Source organism: Ambystoma mexicanum, chromosome 12 (assembly GCF_040938575.1).
Source record: "Ambystoma mexicanum isolate Mex_15411 chromosome 12, UKY_AmexF1_1, whole genome shotgun sequence".
NCBI lineage: Eukaryota > Metazoa > Chordata > Amphibia > Caudata > Ambystomatidae > Ambystoma > Ambystoma mexicanum.
This window is the reverse complement of record NC_090936.1, coordinates 565,070,189-565,087,965: the sequence shown is the minus strand read 5'-3', so window position 1 is coordinate 565,087,965 and position 17,777 is coordinate 565,070,189.

Genomic DNA, 17,777 nt, shown 5'->3' with positions numbered 1-17,777 from the left:
AAGTAGAGTTTCTAGGACACATGGCACTTTGTTTCATTACCACCCTCTTTTATTTGGCACACATTAACCCCAGATGGCGCACCCTGAACACACCGGGTGGTAAGTTTAGGGAAGAGTTCTCCTGGAATGAACTGATCATAATTTGTTATCATCTCATCCCTCTGCTCCTGCCCACCCCGCCTGTTAATATATGGTAATGTATATTGTTTGATAAATTGTTTTCTCTGTAATGATGTAAGCTTCGATGACAACAACAGCCTTGAGGACGACCGTTTGGTCGAAACACATGTCGGCTGTGGCTGTAGCACCAATAAACTACATCTAATTGTTCGGATGCTATGTGGACTGTCAATAGAATCGAAATTCTTTTTTTTATTGATGAATTGTTGACCTCAGGGTCTTTTGCCCTGTTTGGCAACATACAATCTTCTCCTTTGATATTGATGTAGGGATGCCCGGAGGACCTCGTATGTTGCTGCTGCTGCACTTGACCATTGAATAATGAACAAAGACTAAGCGCACCCCAGCTTGTTACTCCCCACAGTTTTCCTTTTATTATGGAGACTGAGGAAGGCTCTATAGCATTGTGTATATACTTGTATTTGTATTTATTTGTGGTGTAAGGTGTTATTGATTTATTTTGGTGTGAATTAGTGGTTGTTGAATTGTGTGGAGAATTTCGTTGGGTGTTTTGGGTGTGGTGTGAGAGGGTGACGTGGGAAGGGAGGGGTCATGGGAAGGGTGGACAATAGTGGGAGGGGGAGGATTGATTCCTCTGGATCAGTGTTTAGAAGGTGAAATAGCATTATGAGGTTAGACGCAGATACAACATGAGATCCCTGACGCCACTCAAATATGTGTACAGCACTTCCACTGTACCGGAACGAGTTGGTCGCTGATACGAGAGGCGGCTATATAAGCCCTGGCCCAAACAAGGAACAAATAATAGCGAAGTCTTGAGTCACATTTACACATATTTGGCGGCGAAATATAAGTGGAAGAAGTTGAAGAATAGAAAGGGCATTCTTGGGCTTTGAAGTATGGTAGAGGATTTGAAAGATGTCCCAGATGATCCCAAATGGAGCGAGGTAGTTACACCAGCACCTTGCATCCCCCCAACCACTCCTAGTGCCATGATGGTGCCCTATGAGCAACCTGCAATGATTGTAGCACCCACAAACCCCACAGCCCAGCCGCAAGCTACACCTGCAACCCTCACAGCCCCGCCACCCCCACAGGGGTGTTTCCCCATGCAAGCAGCTGAGAACATACTAACCCTAAGTACGTGCCTCATGCAACTCTGCAATAGCAAGCCCCTGCAATTTATGAAAATGTCCTACAGCCCCTAGCAGCAGATATTTTATTTAGAATTGACAGTACGGCAATTTGAGATGTGCATGTTGAAACAAGGGATGAGGGTTGCAATGATGAAGGGTATATGGGAGGGCGAGCATAAGCAGACATTTTAGATGGCACATCTTTCCAATCAGATGTTAATGCCAGAGTAGCGGAAGAGTGGGGGGTCCAAGTTAAGAGCACAACCTGTTCATATGGCAGTGGTAAAAAGGAAGCAATGGGGGTAGAAAGTTACTGGCAAAGCAGGTGGCAACACAGTTTCCATTGCTACACAAAGGCCCCCGGCACAGCACAGTATGTGCCCTGACCACACATACCTAGAAACAATTTGATTAAGGCATTGCCCTCACTCGCCACAGGAATGGGCAGGTGGATTTATGCGCTTGAGAAACAGACTGCATGTATTACATTGGCAGTAGGAGATATGAAAAGCTTGTTTGCTGAAGTATTGGACGATCAAGCAGATGATATTTGGAAGAAGGCAGGATATACAGGGGTACAAATAGGGGATGGCACTCATGATGGGGCACACTTTAACGATTGCCAGGCTAGAGTGTGAGCTGCATTGAGAACAGCATATCCCGACACAACAGACATACATTCAATAATGGTGCACACTATGAAGGAGGATGAAGCTCCAGCACAGTATATATTACAGATTGAGGAGATGTGGAGGGCAGAGATAGGGGAATTATGGGACAAGACACTAGCCATATTTTACCCCATGTTAAAGAAACGACTTCCAAAGGAAGTGCAGAGGGATTTAGATAAGGCAGTGGGGATTGAAGCAAAAGGATGGGCAGAGATACAGATGATCATAGTGAATCATTGTAAACAGCGGCAGCAGATTGAAAAGGAAGTAGAGGAAAACGCACACAAGGCAGAGGCGAAGTTAGTGCAAACGAAATTGGCAAAGTTGAGCATGGAAGGAGCTGTGATTACGGGGTCATCCGTACAGCAGGTGGAACAGAGGATGGCTCTGGTAGAAGACAGAGTGGCACTGGAATAGACCAAAGGGGGTACAAAGGGTATCCGGACAACTAAGGGTACCAGGGAAGGTACCAGGCTAGTTATCAGGGAGGTTACACAGGAGACTATCCGTGGGGAAGGGGAGAGTTTCAAGGGGCAGTGGAGGTAGAGGAGGAGCATTTGGCAAAATGGGACAGAGATTTGGTGGGTCAGGACTGTGTTCGTCATGAGGGAAGATGGGTCATTTTGCATGAGAATTTAATAGCAGGTAAGCTTATGTATAATCGCAGAGCGTATCCTAGTGGACCGGCAGCCTCAGTCATATATCAAATCAGTATGGAACGATAAACCCAAGGGTTCCTTATTGCTTTTAGCCTTCGCAAGCACCCCAGCAGATACAAAAGCCCCAGTATCAATATCAAGCACCAGCACCCCAGGAGTTGCCACCCTCAGCATCTAATGATGCACCAGTGTATGCACAGCAACAGACACAACAGCCAGCCCCACAAATGTGGGACAAAAATGCTTTGCCGCAAGGCACAGTGACAACATATACATGGGCAAGTGTGGTGGGCAGTAACCATATCGTATACCCACGGTTAAACACATATCCCGATTAGGACTGCCCACAGAGAGCCCCGATGTGCCCAGTCCTGTCAGTGTGAAAAATACGTACCCATCTTTGGGGTTTATATGGACATGCAGGGATTCTCTGGGGCATTACATTTGGCAAATCGATAGAACAACAGGGTAGGAAAAAGAAGCAACCTGTACTGTGACAAGTACAATTGATTATCAAGGTGAAAAACAAACTTACCACAATTCACAAAATATAATAGAAAACAGAATGAAAAAATCTATAATTTCATAAATATTAAAACCAAACGCATACAAGAATCCAAATCTACAAACATACAGATATTAAAAACACAGAGACTCAACAAACACAGTAACAATACAGTGTAAATAATCAAAAAGAATGTGCAAAAAAGTGATTCGTGGACTCACGTGGTAGGTATGGGCTGTACTCTATAAAGCCTACACACTGTTTATAAGCTCTATAATTTACGAACTTGAAGAGTTATTATGACTCGATGTAACAAATTTGACATTAAGCATCAGCCAACACTAAACACGTTTCTGTTCATAATCCCAATGTGATGAACATTCTTCAGGTGCAGTAAAATTGGGTCGCTTTAAAGGCAGGGAATCTAAAATGATCACCTCCAATAGTTGCTCTGGATTACACTTGGAGCTAATGTCTCATGCAGACACTTGACGTCTTACACACTACATGTTGCCAGGAAAAAGAAACAAAAATAGCCATTATTGCTAATCATTGGTTGGGTAATAAATGCCTCATCGATGCCTGAGGAAAGGGGAATAATACATGTGCCATACCATAGGATTGTATCAGTGAGATTCAACGTCAAATCCACAATGAAGAGTGTTATAAAATCTTAACTGATGACCCGACATAGACGCTGATAAAAAGTATTGTTCTCAAAGTGACAAAAGCAGAAGAAAGACGGTGAATAAGCTAACAGGAAGCAGTTTTTCTAGTTAATAAGTCTACAGTGCTCAGGTTTGACTGTTTTCCCAAAATACACAAAACCCTTCAGAATAACCCAGGACGACCGATAGTGGCAGGGATCAATTTGGTCCTCAAACCTCTCTCTAAGTTTGCTGAGCATTACCTTAAGGTTTTTGTTTGTAACATGACATCTTATCTTAAAGACACCACTGATGTCATTCAAAAATGTGATAACATGGAGTTTGACCCAGAACGTAACTTATTGATTGGATTGGACATAGTTTCCTTCTATACCAATATTCTACAAAAAACCACAGTTGAGGCTATATAGGAAGTACCATTTAGTAGAACAGATGATGATCCTGTCCCTAACTCATTTATTATATGATGTGTGGATATGGCTCTCACCAAAAGCTATTTTTAATTTTTGGGAAATTTCCATCAACAACTCGAGGGTACAGCTATAGGGGCCACTTTAATCCTTTAATCCTTTTCACAACCACATCAGACTGATATGAAAACTGATATTTTGATTATCTGGGAAGGATCAATAGAGATGGCTGAAGGATTTTTTGACTGGCTTAACGTCCAGTACCGCCACCTTAAATTCTCTAAGAGTATAAGCAATGAGGTCTCCATATTTGTGGGACATTACCATCTTCCACAAAGATGGTCATTTACTGGTAAAACCATATCATAAACCTATGGATCGAAATTCACTTCTGTACTATACAAGCCACCATATTAAACATCTCAGGGACAATTTTCCCTTTGGACAATTCCTTTGATTAAAAAGAAATAGCAGTAATAAGAAGGCTTTGAGAATGAGACCAACCATTTTTCCACGAAATTGCGGAAACATGGCTATCTGAAGAAACTGGTGAGGAAAGCTGTGAAGAAGGCGTAAAACAACAATAGAGAAGCCTTACTAGAGACCAAAGTATCCAACACATCAGAGAATTGGTTGGTGTGTGTTTCAACTTGACCAGCTTGACCAAAATAAATATCAATATGCACTGGTAGGTGTTTGCTGCATCAAAGCATTGCTTGGAGCAACCCATTGTTGCCTACAAAAAGAGCCCTTCTATTGGCAACTGTGTTAGTAGAAGCAAACTTCACAACAAGACCTCTAATACTCCGACCTTTACTTCCAACTGGTATCTGGATTCTATTGTGGGACACTAACCCTGTGGCAGGTGAGTAGTATGTAACTTCACCAAAAATCCAAGGAGGGTAATATTGGGACCAGCAGACCTTGGAAACAGAATGGCCTTCAAAACTAGGATCATAGAACATAGGAGGTGCTTGAAAAGTAAGATTGAACAAGCACTTATGGTAAAACATTTTCTGAACAAAAATCAGACTGGGAAGATTTTGGAGGTGATTACGACCTTGGCGGTAAGGGGTTAACGGCGCCGCTAAAGGTTCCGGAGCATGGAACCTCTTACCGCCTCATTACAAGTTCTGCTTGCAGGACCCGCTAAGGACGCTTGTTTTTACCAGGCGTCCTTAACGGTCCCGCAAGCAGACCAGGATGCTAACAACGGGCCCGTTATTAATGTGCCTGTTGTTAGCATCCTCCCCATCCCCATTGAGCCCTATGGGGCTCGAATGGGAATGGTGATGGGTTCCTTGAATGAGGAATTACCGGGCCCTCCAAGCTCGGAATGGCCCGGTAATTCTTCATTCAAGGAACCCGGACCCGGTAAGGAGGTAGCCATGCTGCTAAGAGATATTTAAATCTTTAGGGCACCTGGCTAGGTCCCGATTTACCCAGGTGGGTATACGTATAATAAACAGAGATAATCGGGATGGGGAGATCCAAAACCAGAGACAAGTAGGTGCTAAACGTGTGTGTTTATTGTATAATCACACAGAAAGTGGTACGTGACTGCACAATTTATTTTACATTACTTCCGATAAGCACGAAAGGTGTTTTAGAGAGGACGGACAGAGTGGGTCACGCAGTGGTGACACAGGTGGGTGCAAACCTCTGGAATATCGAGGTCAGCATTACATTGAAAATACAAGTTTCCTCGCATATCGAGGAACAAAAACACAAGGTGCACACAACAATCTTGAAAGTGAACAGGTACAGGTAGTGATGCAGTTGTGATGAATGGTTCGACACAGGGGGTGACACAGGGTGTGTTTCGGCCAAAAAAGTGGCTGGGAAGTCGCCGTCTTTGTGCTGGCCTTCGTCAGGAAAGAGGCACCAGTAGTGGTGCTGTCCGTGGTGTCTGTGGGTAGAACAGAGCTATTAGGATCTCGGGTGGTGATTCAATAAGTACTTAGAGTATTTAATACGGGCCGAATAAATGCCCAAGTGATACACCATATGGAGTATCTTAAAAAACAGCTTACCTGCCGCCGGAGGGGAGCAGGTGGGTGCTGTCGGGGAAGCCGCGAGGAGTGCGGGTTGACCGGTGCGGTGTATGGCACAAGGTGGAGGGCTATGATTGCCTTCGAGCCAACGTGGTCAAGAGTCTCACGAAGCAGGAGTGGGGCGTAAATATACCCAAGTCTAGAAGGAAAATTAAAAAGGTTTTAGTAACCTGTGTGAGTCGAGTGTTTCGGGAAACATGGGCTAGCCCGCGTTTGGGTGGGGGGACTTACTGTGGTCTGGGTGGTACGCTGCCGTGCTGGACGTAGACTGGTGGGAGCCGGATGAGTCGGACACCGAGGGTGCCGTGGAGGACAGTATAAATAGCAGCCTGTGGCTAAAGGCAGACGAATGGGATCCCGCGGTCCCGGGGCGGCAGTCTGCTTGGGCCAATCCAACGGCTGTGCGCCGTGTTCCAATGGAAAGGCGGTACTACGTGTGTGATGTTGGGTAATGTAGTCCAGTGGGGGCAGGAAGGACATCGGCAATAGGAAGTTCGCACAGTAAGACGGGCATGCCACATGGAGGCTGAGACGGTCATGTGATGGCATAGTTACCGCAAAACACTGTGGATGGTACAACACAATGACTCTGGTGTGCAATAATCATCACAAGGAGAAACCATTATATCTCGAAGATGCACAGAGGGATGGTAACAGTGCACAAGCAATTCTCAAGGTAGAAAAAACATAGGTGTAAAATGTACACATTTAGATCAATCTAGTGTAATGGACACTAGTCCGTTGCCAGAGAGGGGACGTCGGTGACTGATGGCTAATGGCAGTTCTAAAAATGTTTCCATTCAACGGTTATATTGAGGCCGTCTTGGACGGAGTTCAATCTGTGGACCCACTTTTGCTCGAGTCTAGTGAGGGCAATGTTGATGTCGCCTCCTCGTCTTTGAGGCTGAAGTTGTTGGATCACGGTCCACGTGAATTCTTCATGGGTATGTTTCTTCTGGCTAAAGTGTTCGACCAGAGGTTTGTCCTCAACTTTGTTTTTGATGCAGGATCTGTGTTCGTTGATCCTTTGTTTGACTGGTCTGATGGTTTTGCCGATGTAAATCAGGTCGCAGGGACACTTGATAGCGTAGATCACGTGCTTACTTTCGCAGTTGGTGTGACTGTTCTGTTTCCATACTAGGTTCTTATGGATGAACGTTTTGCTGTTCGTGGTAAAACGACAGGCGACGCAATGTCCACAGCTGAAGTGACCCACCACTGGTGGAAGATTCCACAGCGTGGTGACTGGTTTGGTGGGTTCTAGGAAGGTGTGGACTAATGAGTCTCTAAGATTTCTGTTTTTCTTGAAGGCGAACAGTGGTTTCTTCGCCAGGGTACCTTCATTTTTTACCAGATGCCAGTGTTTGTTGATGGTATTTTTGATGAGGTTACTGACTGGGTTGTACGTGGTGACGCAGACAGTTCTATCGTTAGGGAGTCTTTCTTTAGTGGTTAAGCAGAGGGAGCGGTCGGTGTTGGCCGCTCTTTTCTTGGCTGTCTTGATGGACTTCCTGGGGTATCCTCTCTCTCCAAGACGTGTTTGCAGTTGTTGTGCATGGTAGTTGAATCTTTCTTTGTCAGAGCAGTTTCTCCGGATGCGCAGAAACTGACCGTAGGGGAGATTGTATTTTAAACCTTGTGGATGGTAACTGGTGAAGTGGAGAAGGGTGTTCCTGTCGGTAGGTTTTCTGAAGAGTTCCGTCTTCAGCGCATCTCCGGACCGGTAAATGTGTAGGTCGAGGAAATTGATCTCTTGGTAGTCCCATTCAATGGTGAACTTGATGTAATCGTTCCGTGCATTGAGCCATTGGTGGAAAGCTAGTAGTTCTTCAGAGCTTCCTTCCCAAATGAGTAAAATGTCATCGATGTATCGACGCCAGACCTTGATGTTTGGTCTGTGAGGAGACTCCGGCCTTCTACATTCTACCCAAAATCCACAAGCACCCCACCAAACCACCGGGCAGACCCATTGTCTCCGCCTGTGATTCACTGTTGGAACCCCTCTCTCTATATACAGATTTTTTTATGAAGCCGTTCGTAGGTAAAATGGCATCTTACCTCAAAGACAGTACCGAAACCATCAAGATTTTGGACTCCATACATCTGACTGCCCAGTCCATTTTGGTCACCATGGACGTTGAGGCACTGTATACCTCCATCCCACAAACAGAGGGCCTACAAGCCTTGGCGACTTGCCTTGAAAAACGAGCCAACACTTCTACCATACCTACTAACTTTTTGGTGGAGTGCATTCGGATCGCCATGGGTGAGAATTTCTTTCTATTCGGCCATCAAATGTACCAACAAATTAAAGGAGTGAGCATGGGCGCCACTTTTGCCCCGGACGTCGCCAATCTGTATATGGCACAATACGAAGAAGATCACATCTACTCTGACAACAATCCTCACAGACCAAACATCAAGGTCTGGCGTCGATACATCGATGACATTTTACTCATTTGGGAAGGAAGCTCTGAAGAACTACTAGCTTTCCACCAATGGCTCAATGCACGGAACGATTACATCAAGTTCACCATTGAATGGGACTACCAAGAGATCAATTTCCTCGACCTACACATTTACCGGTCCGGAGATGCGCTGAAGACGGAACTCTTCAGAAAACCTACCGACAGGAACACCCTTCTCCACTTCACCAGTTACCATCCACAAGGTTTAAAATACAATCTCCCCTACGGTCAGTTTCTGCGCATCCGGAGAAACTGCTCTGACAAAGAAAGATTCAACTACCATGCACAACAACTGCAAACACGTCTTGGAGAGAGAGGATACCCCAGGAAGTCCATCAAGACAGCCAAGAAAAGAGCGGCCAACACCGACCGCTCCCTCTGCTTAACCACTAAAGAAAGACTCCCTAACGATAGAACTGTCTGCGTCACCACGTACAACCCAGTCAGTAACCTCATCAAAAATACCATCAACAAACACTGGCATCTGGTAAAAAATGAAGGTACCCTGGCGAAGAAACCACTGTTCGCCTTCAAGAAAAACAGAAATCTTAGAGACTCATTAGTCCACACCTTCCTAGAACCCACCAAACCAGTCACCACGCTGTGGAATCTTCCACCAGTGGTGGGTCACTTCAGCTGTGGACATTGCGTCGCCTGTCGTTTTACCACGAACAGCAAAACGTTCATCCATAAGAACCTAGTATGGAAACAGAACAGTCACACCAACTGCGAAAGTAAGCACGTGATCTACGCTATCAAGTGTCCCTGCGACCTGATTTACATCGGCAAAACCATCAGACCAGTCAAACAAAGGATCAACGAACACAGATCCTGCATCAAAAACAAAGTTGAGGACAAACCTCTGGTCGAACACTTTAGCCAGAAGAAACATATCCATGAAGAATTCACGTGGACCGTGATCCAACAACTTCAGCCTCAAAGACGAGGAGGCGACATCAACATTGCCCTCACTAGACTCGAGCAAAAGTGGGTCCACAGATTGAACTCCGTCCAAGACGGCCTCAATATAACCGTTGAATGGAAACATTTTTAGAACTGCCATTAGCCATCAGTCACCGACGTCCCCTCTCTGGCAACGGACTAGTGTCCATTACACTAGATTGATCTAAATGTGTACATTTTACACCTATGTTTTTTCTACCTTGAGAATTGCTTGTGCACTGTTACCATCCCTCTGTGCATCTTCGAGATATAATGGTTTCTCCTTGTGATGATTATTGCACACCAGAGTCATTGTGTTGTACCATCCACAGTGTTTTGCGGTAACTATGCCATCACATGACCGTCTCAGCCTCCATGTGGCATGCCCGTCTTACTGTGCGAACTTCCTATTGCCGATGTCCTTCCTGCCCCCACTGGACTACATTACCCAACATCACACACGTAGTACCGCCTTTCCATTGGAACACGGCGCACAGCCGTTGGATTGGCCCAAGCAGACTGCCGCCCCGGGACCGCGGGATCCCATTCGTCTGCCTTTAGCCACAGGCTGCTATTTATACTGTCCTCCACGGCACCCTCGGTGTCCGACTCATCCGGCTCCCACCAGTCTACGTCCAGCACGGCAGCGTACCACCCAGACCACAGTAAGTCCCCCCACCCAAACGCGGGCTAGCCCATGTTTCCCGAAACACTCGACTCACACAGGTTACTAAAACCTTTTTAATTTTCCTTCTAGACTTGGGTATATTTACGCCCCACTCCTGCTTCGTGAGACTCTTGACCACGTTGGCTCGAAGGCAATCATAGCCCTCCACCTTGTGCCATACACCGCACCGGTCAACCCGCACTCCTCGCGGCTTCCCCGACAGCACCCACCTGCTCCCCTCCGGCGGCAGGTAAGCTGTTTTTTAAGATACTCCATATGGTGTATCACTTGGGCATTTATTCGGCCCGTATTAAATACTCTAAGTACTTATTGAATCACCACCCGAGATCCTAATAGCTCTGTTCTACCCACAGACACCACGGACAGCACCACTACTGGTGCCTCTTTCCTGACGAAGGCCAGCACAAAGACGGCGACTTCCCAGCCACTTTTTTGGCCGAAACACACCCTGTGTCACCCCCTGTGTCGAACCATTCATCACAACTGCATCACTACCTGTACCTGTTCACTTTCAAGATTGTTGTGTGCACCTTGTGTTTTTGTTCCTCGATATGCGAGGAAACTTGTATTTTCAATGTAATGCTGACCTCGATATTCCAGAGGTTTGCACCCACCTGTGTCACCACTGCGTGACCCACTCTGTCCGTCCTCTCTAAAACACCTTTCGTGCTTATCGGAAGTAATGTAAAATAAATTGTGCAGTCACGTACCACTTTCTGTGTGATTATACAATAAACACACACGTTTAGCACCTACTTGTCTCTGGTTTTGGATCTCCCCATCCCGATTATCTCTGTTTATTATATGCTGCTAAGAGAGGCATGGTTACCACCTACCTCGTAATGATCCCCTTTGAGTGGACAGTGCTACAAATGATCAAGGGACACAATCCACAAGCGAGAGAAGATAAACTGTTTAATGTGAACAAGAGCTGATTTTCCCGACTAAAAGTGACACTAAGGGACTCAATGGGGCTGTGAAGTAGCATGAAATCAAGTAATTGGGCGATACCCACAAGTTCCTTTTCAGTGCATTATATATATTATACCTTTCTTTATATATTTTGGTATGGCTCATGTGTGGGCCATTAGATACATTTCATAGGCCAAGCATGTGGAGTGAGTAGGGTGTGAGCCTTGGTAAATATCTGTCCTTTTACTTCTACTTATTAGGTTTTCACCCTTTCCCAAGATGGCCACTTGGTTGTGATTCAGATACTTCTATTTAGGCAGCTAGAGTGTTTCAATGGTGACCCTAGTATTCACTTATGGGACCCGGCACGCAAGACAGTGCACCCTACACTTAGCAAACTCCTCCCTTTATGGTAAGCTCTCATCCTCCATGTTTACCTTTTGTAGGAATTTTTATTCCCTGAAGGGCTATGAGGACCCCTGTCTTTAGAAAGATGTTGCATACTGCTCCGTGTCCCGCGATGGTTGCTTAGCAACCATGTACGGCACTATTTGTTGGCTCATACCACCATGTTGTTACTAAGAGATCATACATCTAGTTTCTACGGTCCCAAAGCCCTATTGCTTTTATTAACTTTAGATTTATCCACAATTTACTGAGACAGAGGTCTTTCTCTTTCCCAGCAGGGCGCTCATCCTTAAGAGACCAGAGGCGTGTGTGAATGCTTTACACGTGGCTGCCTTTTTAGTTTTCTGGGACTGCCGACTCTATATTACTGCTGAGTACCGATCTCTACTAACCTAGGTGAGTGGAGACTGTGCACATTGGGAGACGCTTTTAGAACATAGCGTGTCTTTATTTTCCCAGAATGTTAATCTGGGTTTTTGGATTTCTGTTGCAGATTCTCATATTTTTGAATTGAGAAGTAGCTTCCTGGCATATATCCAATTGGAGTCCCCACAAGATTTAGTCAACCTGGTGTATTGATGTGATATTAATTTATGTATGGCACCATAATGAACTGTGCCTGAGGTTTTGAGAATGAACATGTTAGGGTGGCTGGTAGATTGTAATACATTTGTGTGTTCCCACAGATTGCTCACGGCTATGGCTTAAGATAGGAGGTCCTTCCTATGTTACTCTACTACCCCACTGTTCAGATGAGGTATATTTTGGGGAATATTCCCCTTTACTCAGGTATAGTCGAGGGGTTATTAACTATTCCTCACCAATATTAGCACAAATGGCTATTTTTGTTTCTTTTTCCTGGCAACCAGTAGTGTGGAAGAAGTCAAGTATAATGCCTAAATAATAAGGCACCATATTACTTGACAGAAAGAATCATCAGAAAATCATCAAGTAGACCCACTAGAATAGCCAACACTAATTGTCTCCTTGTACCACATTTCAATCTCTCCACAAGTAAATTGTTCCAGCCATACACCACATGTAAATAAACGTAACTGTCTTGGATATTACACTTCTCCCTGTACATTGATGCACTATTATATATGTATATATGTTCTTATGTCTGTATACCCTCTTCTGATGTCTGTGTATAATGATGTGCACTTATACCACAAGTAACATGCTAAATGTTTGTCTTTTATACTATGCCTGTAATTCCTCTCACTATGTCTGTATACTATGATCTGTACTTATACCACATGTAACCAAGCTAAATGCCTTCTTGTATCCTCTGCGCCCTGATACCCTTGGGTCTGGCGCACACTACAAATAAACAAACAAAAAAGTATCTGCATGAGACATTAGCTCTGAGTTTAATAAAGAGTGACTAAAGGCAGTCATTATTTTACATTCCCTGCATTTAAAGTGACCCAATTTTACTGTTCCTGAAGAATGTTCATCACATTTGGGATTATGAATAGAAACATGTTGAGTGGTGGCTGATACTGAATGGCAAAGGCCTTATGTACAAATTCTGTTACATTGAGTCATAATAACTCTTCAAGATCATAAATGATAGACCTTATCAACAGTGTGTAGACGTTATAGAGTACAGCCCATTCCTACCTTGTGCGTCCACAAGTCACTTTTTTGCTATTTTGCACATGGTATTTGATTATTTACACTGCATTGTTACTGTATTTGTTGAGTCTCTGTGCTTTTAATATCTGTATCTTTGTAGATTTGGATTCTTGTATGTATTTGGTTTTAATATTCATGAAATTAAATATTTGGTATTCTGTTTTCTATTATATTTTGTGAATTGTGGTTAGTTTGTTTTTCACCTTGTTAATCAATTGTATTTGCCACAGTAGAAGTTGCCTTCTTTTTCCTACCCCATTGTTCTGTCAAATTGTTTTAGTGACCAGGAAGGGGTTAGGACCGCATGTTATTTTCTAAACTGTTGCGACCCGGTGTTTCTTTTTTGTTTTTGTAATAAATTTGGATGATTTACCCGTACAGGTAGGTAACCAAGAGGTATTAGTGCCACTGTTGTTCTCGAGGTGACACCAGTGAACTTGTTGAGAAGGGATCTGTTAAACAAATTGAACATGACTATTTCATCCTCAAATGGAATCTATTATCTATTATGCCAAGGTCTTGGCGATAACAAGAGTGTTGTTCAGTGATGGTGCTATTAGGGGAGTACCCCTGCACACAGATGTGTTTATGTATGGAGTAACAGTGTTGTTATGTTGAGTGCCAGACGTTCAAAACAAGCCATGGAATGTGCCATGAGAATTTTTGTTCAGACCAGTTGTGCTCCAAGACCATGTCCCAGGTACGATTATCATGCTAGATTTGGAGGGAGTGCTCATCGCAGATTACAAAATAGTGCTTATAGGGACAGATGAAGAGGGAGGTGAATGGTGAACAGTTCTGTGTATTGACCTTGTTCAGATAACACAGTCTCACAGTGCCAAAGTCAATTGAATTAGCGTGAGCTTCCAAAATTGTGAATTTATTCATTAAAGTCCAATATGTCCAGCCTGACACTGATTGTGTTATCTAAACAATTTACCCCTGTGGTGTACTCAGGCAAAGTACCCAATCTTCATCAGTCACCTGCAGCTTTCGTCTTTCTCTTTTTGTAGTGTCAACCAGCAAGCGCAGTGGACTCTTTGTGACTTTTGCCAAAAGCATTAATTTATTGACCCTGTTCAGACATTGAGTGGGGTACTGGGTGGGCAGTTGTTGGAAGATGCCGATAATGGCAGTGAAATGATACTGGAGGCGCATGTTCCTTGACAAATAATGATTCAGCATAGTAATGTACGATGTCCTGTACTTATTGCCAAGAGCATGCCTGCACATTTACAAAAGCACCTGTTACAGGTCCCAAGTACTTTATGGATGGATAACCCACGTGACGTAGGGCTCTTGAAGAGCATAGGAGCAGTACACATTAAGCTAAAGCCATGAGCAGTGTTGGCCAGAGGTTGACGGAATCCATTGTCAAGAGAAGCAGAAGAGGGAATATTTGAGACAATGTTTGCACTTTGGCGGCAGTGCATGATAGTACCCCCAGAGTCCCTGTGTAAAACGGTGATATAAATTGTGAAAAAAAGCAAGGGGGTGAAGTTGGAGGTTCCTGTTGGTAGTTGACAAAACATCGTAGGTACTGTTCCAGGGAGGCATTGATCCGTTCTGTCTGTCCACTGGTTTGCGGGTGGAACCCTGAAGACATAGCTCTTTCTATTCCCAACCTCACACAAAGTTCTTTCCAGAAGCGTGAGGCATACTGGGATCCCCTGTCTGATATGATCTTATCCGGTATTCCATGCAAGCGCAAAATCTCTTTGGGGAAGACGGAAGCCATTTCAGCGTCCGTAGGCAGACTAGCTAAAGGAGTGAAATGCTATCCACTGTCACCATGATGCATGAACAGCCCTCAGATGGTGGTAAATCGACAATAAAGTCAGTAGATATTATGCTCCAAGGTCTTTTTGGTGGAGGTTCCTGTTGAAGATATCCTACAGGTTTCTGAGTGCTGTATTTAGATCTACAACAAATTGGACACGACAGCACGTAATCAGTGACTTCTTTTGCCATAACAGGCCACCAAAACTGTCGTCTGAGCAGATCGAAGGTGTTCTTTACTCCCCTATGACCTGCCACTGGATTGTCATGGCACCACCTCAGGGCACACCGCCTGGATCTAGAATCCAGCAGAAACAAACAATGCTTGAAAAAATACAAACCATCTTGCTTATGAAGGGTCTTTGAAGACCTATTCATGGGTGGTAAGCCTAGGTCACTTGTGGCTCTGTGTACCTCTTCAAGGAAAGAATTCACAGAACAAATAATCCTCTTTTGAGGCAACATCAGATTCAGTCGATTTTCCGGGATTGTCCAAGTATGGGCTTCTGGAGAGAGCGTCTGCGAGCAGGTTTTTGTGCCAGGTAGATAAGTCAACATGAAATCATACTGGGAAAAGAAATGTGCCCCCCGGGCCTGACGTGAGTTGAAGCACTCCATGCATTGAATTACCTTGAGGTTTTTATGGTCTGTTCTCAATTCAAAAGGGTGTAAAGCCCCCTGGAGAAGATGTCGCCATTCTTCGCATGCGACTTTCATAGCTAGCAATTCTTTATCTATCACCGAGTAGTGAGTTTGGCTAGTAGTCAAGGTTTTAGATACGTATGCCACAGGGTATTCGATGCCATTATGTTCCTGTAACAATGCTTCGCCCAAAGCCGCAGCAGAGGCATCAGCTTCCACAACGAATGGTCGACCTTGATCTGGCTGGTGTAGGACCGGAGCGGAACAGAAAGCCTCTTTCAACTGTTGGAATGCCTTATTAGCCTCGTTGGACCAATAAAAAGGGGAGGATGATTTCTGCAACAGTCTGGTGATAGGTAGAACTTTATTGGAGAACTTGGATATGAACTCGCGATAGAAATTGGCTAGTCCTAGGAACCTCTGAATTTCCTTTACGGAAACAGGGACTGGCCAATGTAGGATGGCTTCTACTTTTCGGGGATCCATCTGGATACCTTCGGCTGACAGAATAAACCCAAGGTATGGGATCGTGGAAGCCTGAAAAACCCATTTGTCCGGGTTGGCTTTCAAATGATTCTCCTTCAGCCTTTGTAGCACCTGATGAAGGTGTTTTCAGTATAGTTGTGAGGTTTGTTGAAAATATCAATCTATCGTCAAGGTAGACAGTGGTGCACTGAAACAAAAGATCCGAGAATATACGGTCCATGGAACATTGAAAAATGGATGTGGCGTTCACCAGGCCAAAAGGTATCACCCGGTACTCAAAGTTCTCAAAAGGCGTCCTGAATGTGGTTTTCCATTCATCTCCAGATCGAATACGTAGTAGATGATAAATTCTTCATAGGTCAATTTTGGAGAACATCATGGCCCCTTGTACCGCTTCTAACTCATCTTTGATTAAACGCATTTGGTATCTGTCTCTGAAGGTAACTCGGTTTAGGCCCCCGATAGTCAATGCAAGGTCTTAACTCACTGGTATCTTTCTTAGGGACAGAGAACAATGATGCCCAAGCTGGGGAACAAGATGGTTGGATTAAACCATTGTGCAGGTTGGAATCAAGGTACTTCCTAAGTGCATCCTTTTCCTTTAGCGAGAGTGAAGACATGTGCCCAAAGGGAACCATTACCTCTGGAATAAGGTCAATGGCACAGTCTTCGGGTCTATGGGGAGGCAACTCCTGAGGTTCTTTATCCTGGAACACTTCACTGTACTGACAAAGGTCAGTGGGAATAGTATATATTCCCAAAGTACTAGTAACTTGAGTAGGTTCAGAAATTGCTTGAATCATGGTGTAATTAGTTTCTGGTAAACATGCCTTGAGACAGTAGTCGGATGAGAAGGACATCTGGTTACTCTTCCAGTTTATTGTAGGGTTGTGTTTGCGTAACCAGGACACCCCTAGTATCACTGGGAAATGGGCCACCCTGATGAGATCAAATTGAATAGTTTCGGTATGTTGCAGAAACTTCATAGTCATTGGGGGTGTGGTGTGAGTTATAAGACCTGAACTTAAGGGTTGGCCGTCTACTCCTTCGACCTTCTGGTCTTCTTCTTTTTCTAGGCGTTCGATTCCGGTCTTATTGGCCCACATAATATCCATGAAGCACCCGGCAGCACCGAAATCCAGAAGAACCAGAACGTCAAAGGTTTCTCAGCAAAGACACAGTTGGATGGCCACTACCATGAGGTGATTGTCTTCGGTAGAGGTGACGGACATCACTGACATTGAAACGTAGGGACCAGAAAATCCCCCTCGGTAACTCGTCCCTGCTAGATCCGAGGAGGGGCGTTATCCGACCGCCGTGGTGGGACTTCAGGACAGTCTCTTAGAAGATGTTGGTTTGAACCACAGTACATGCATAGGTTATTGTCTCTCCTTCTTTTGCATTCATCGGGGGTAAGAGGACCTCGTGTGGTACCGATCTGCCTGGGTTCTTCTTTGGTCCTGTGAGTTGAGGAGGAGGTGGGCATGCAGGGTTCAGAGGATTCCAGAAGATTCTGGCCTTTTCGCCGTGCGGACCGTCTCTTGGAAAGACGGAAATCTAGCTGTAG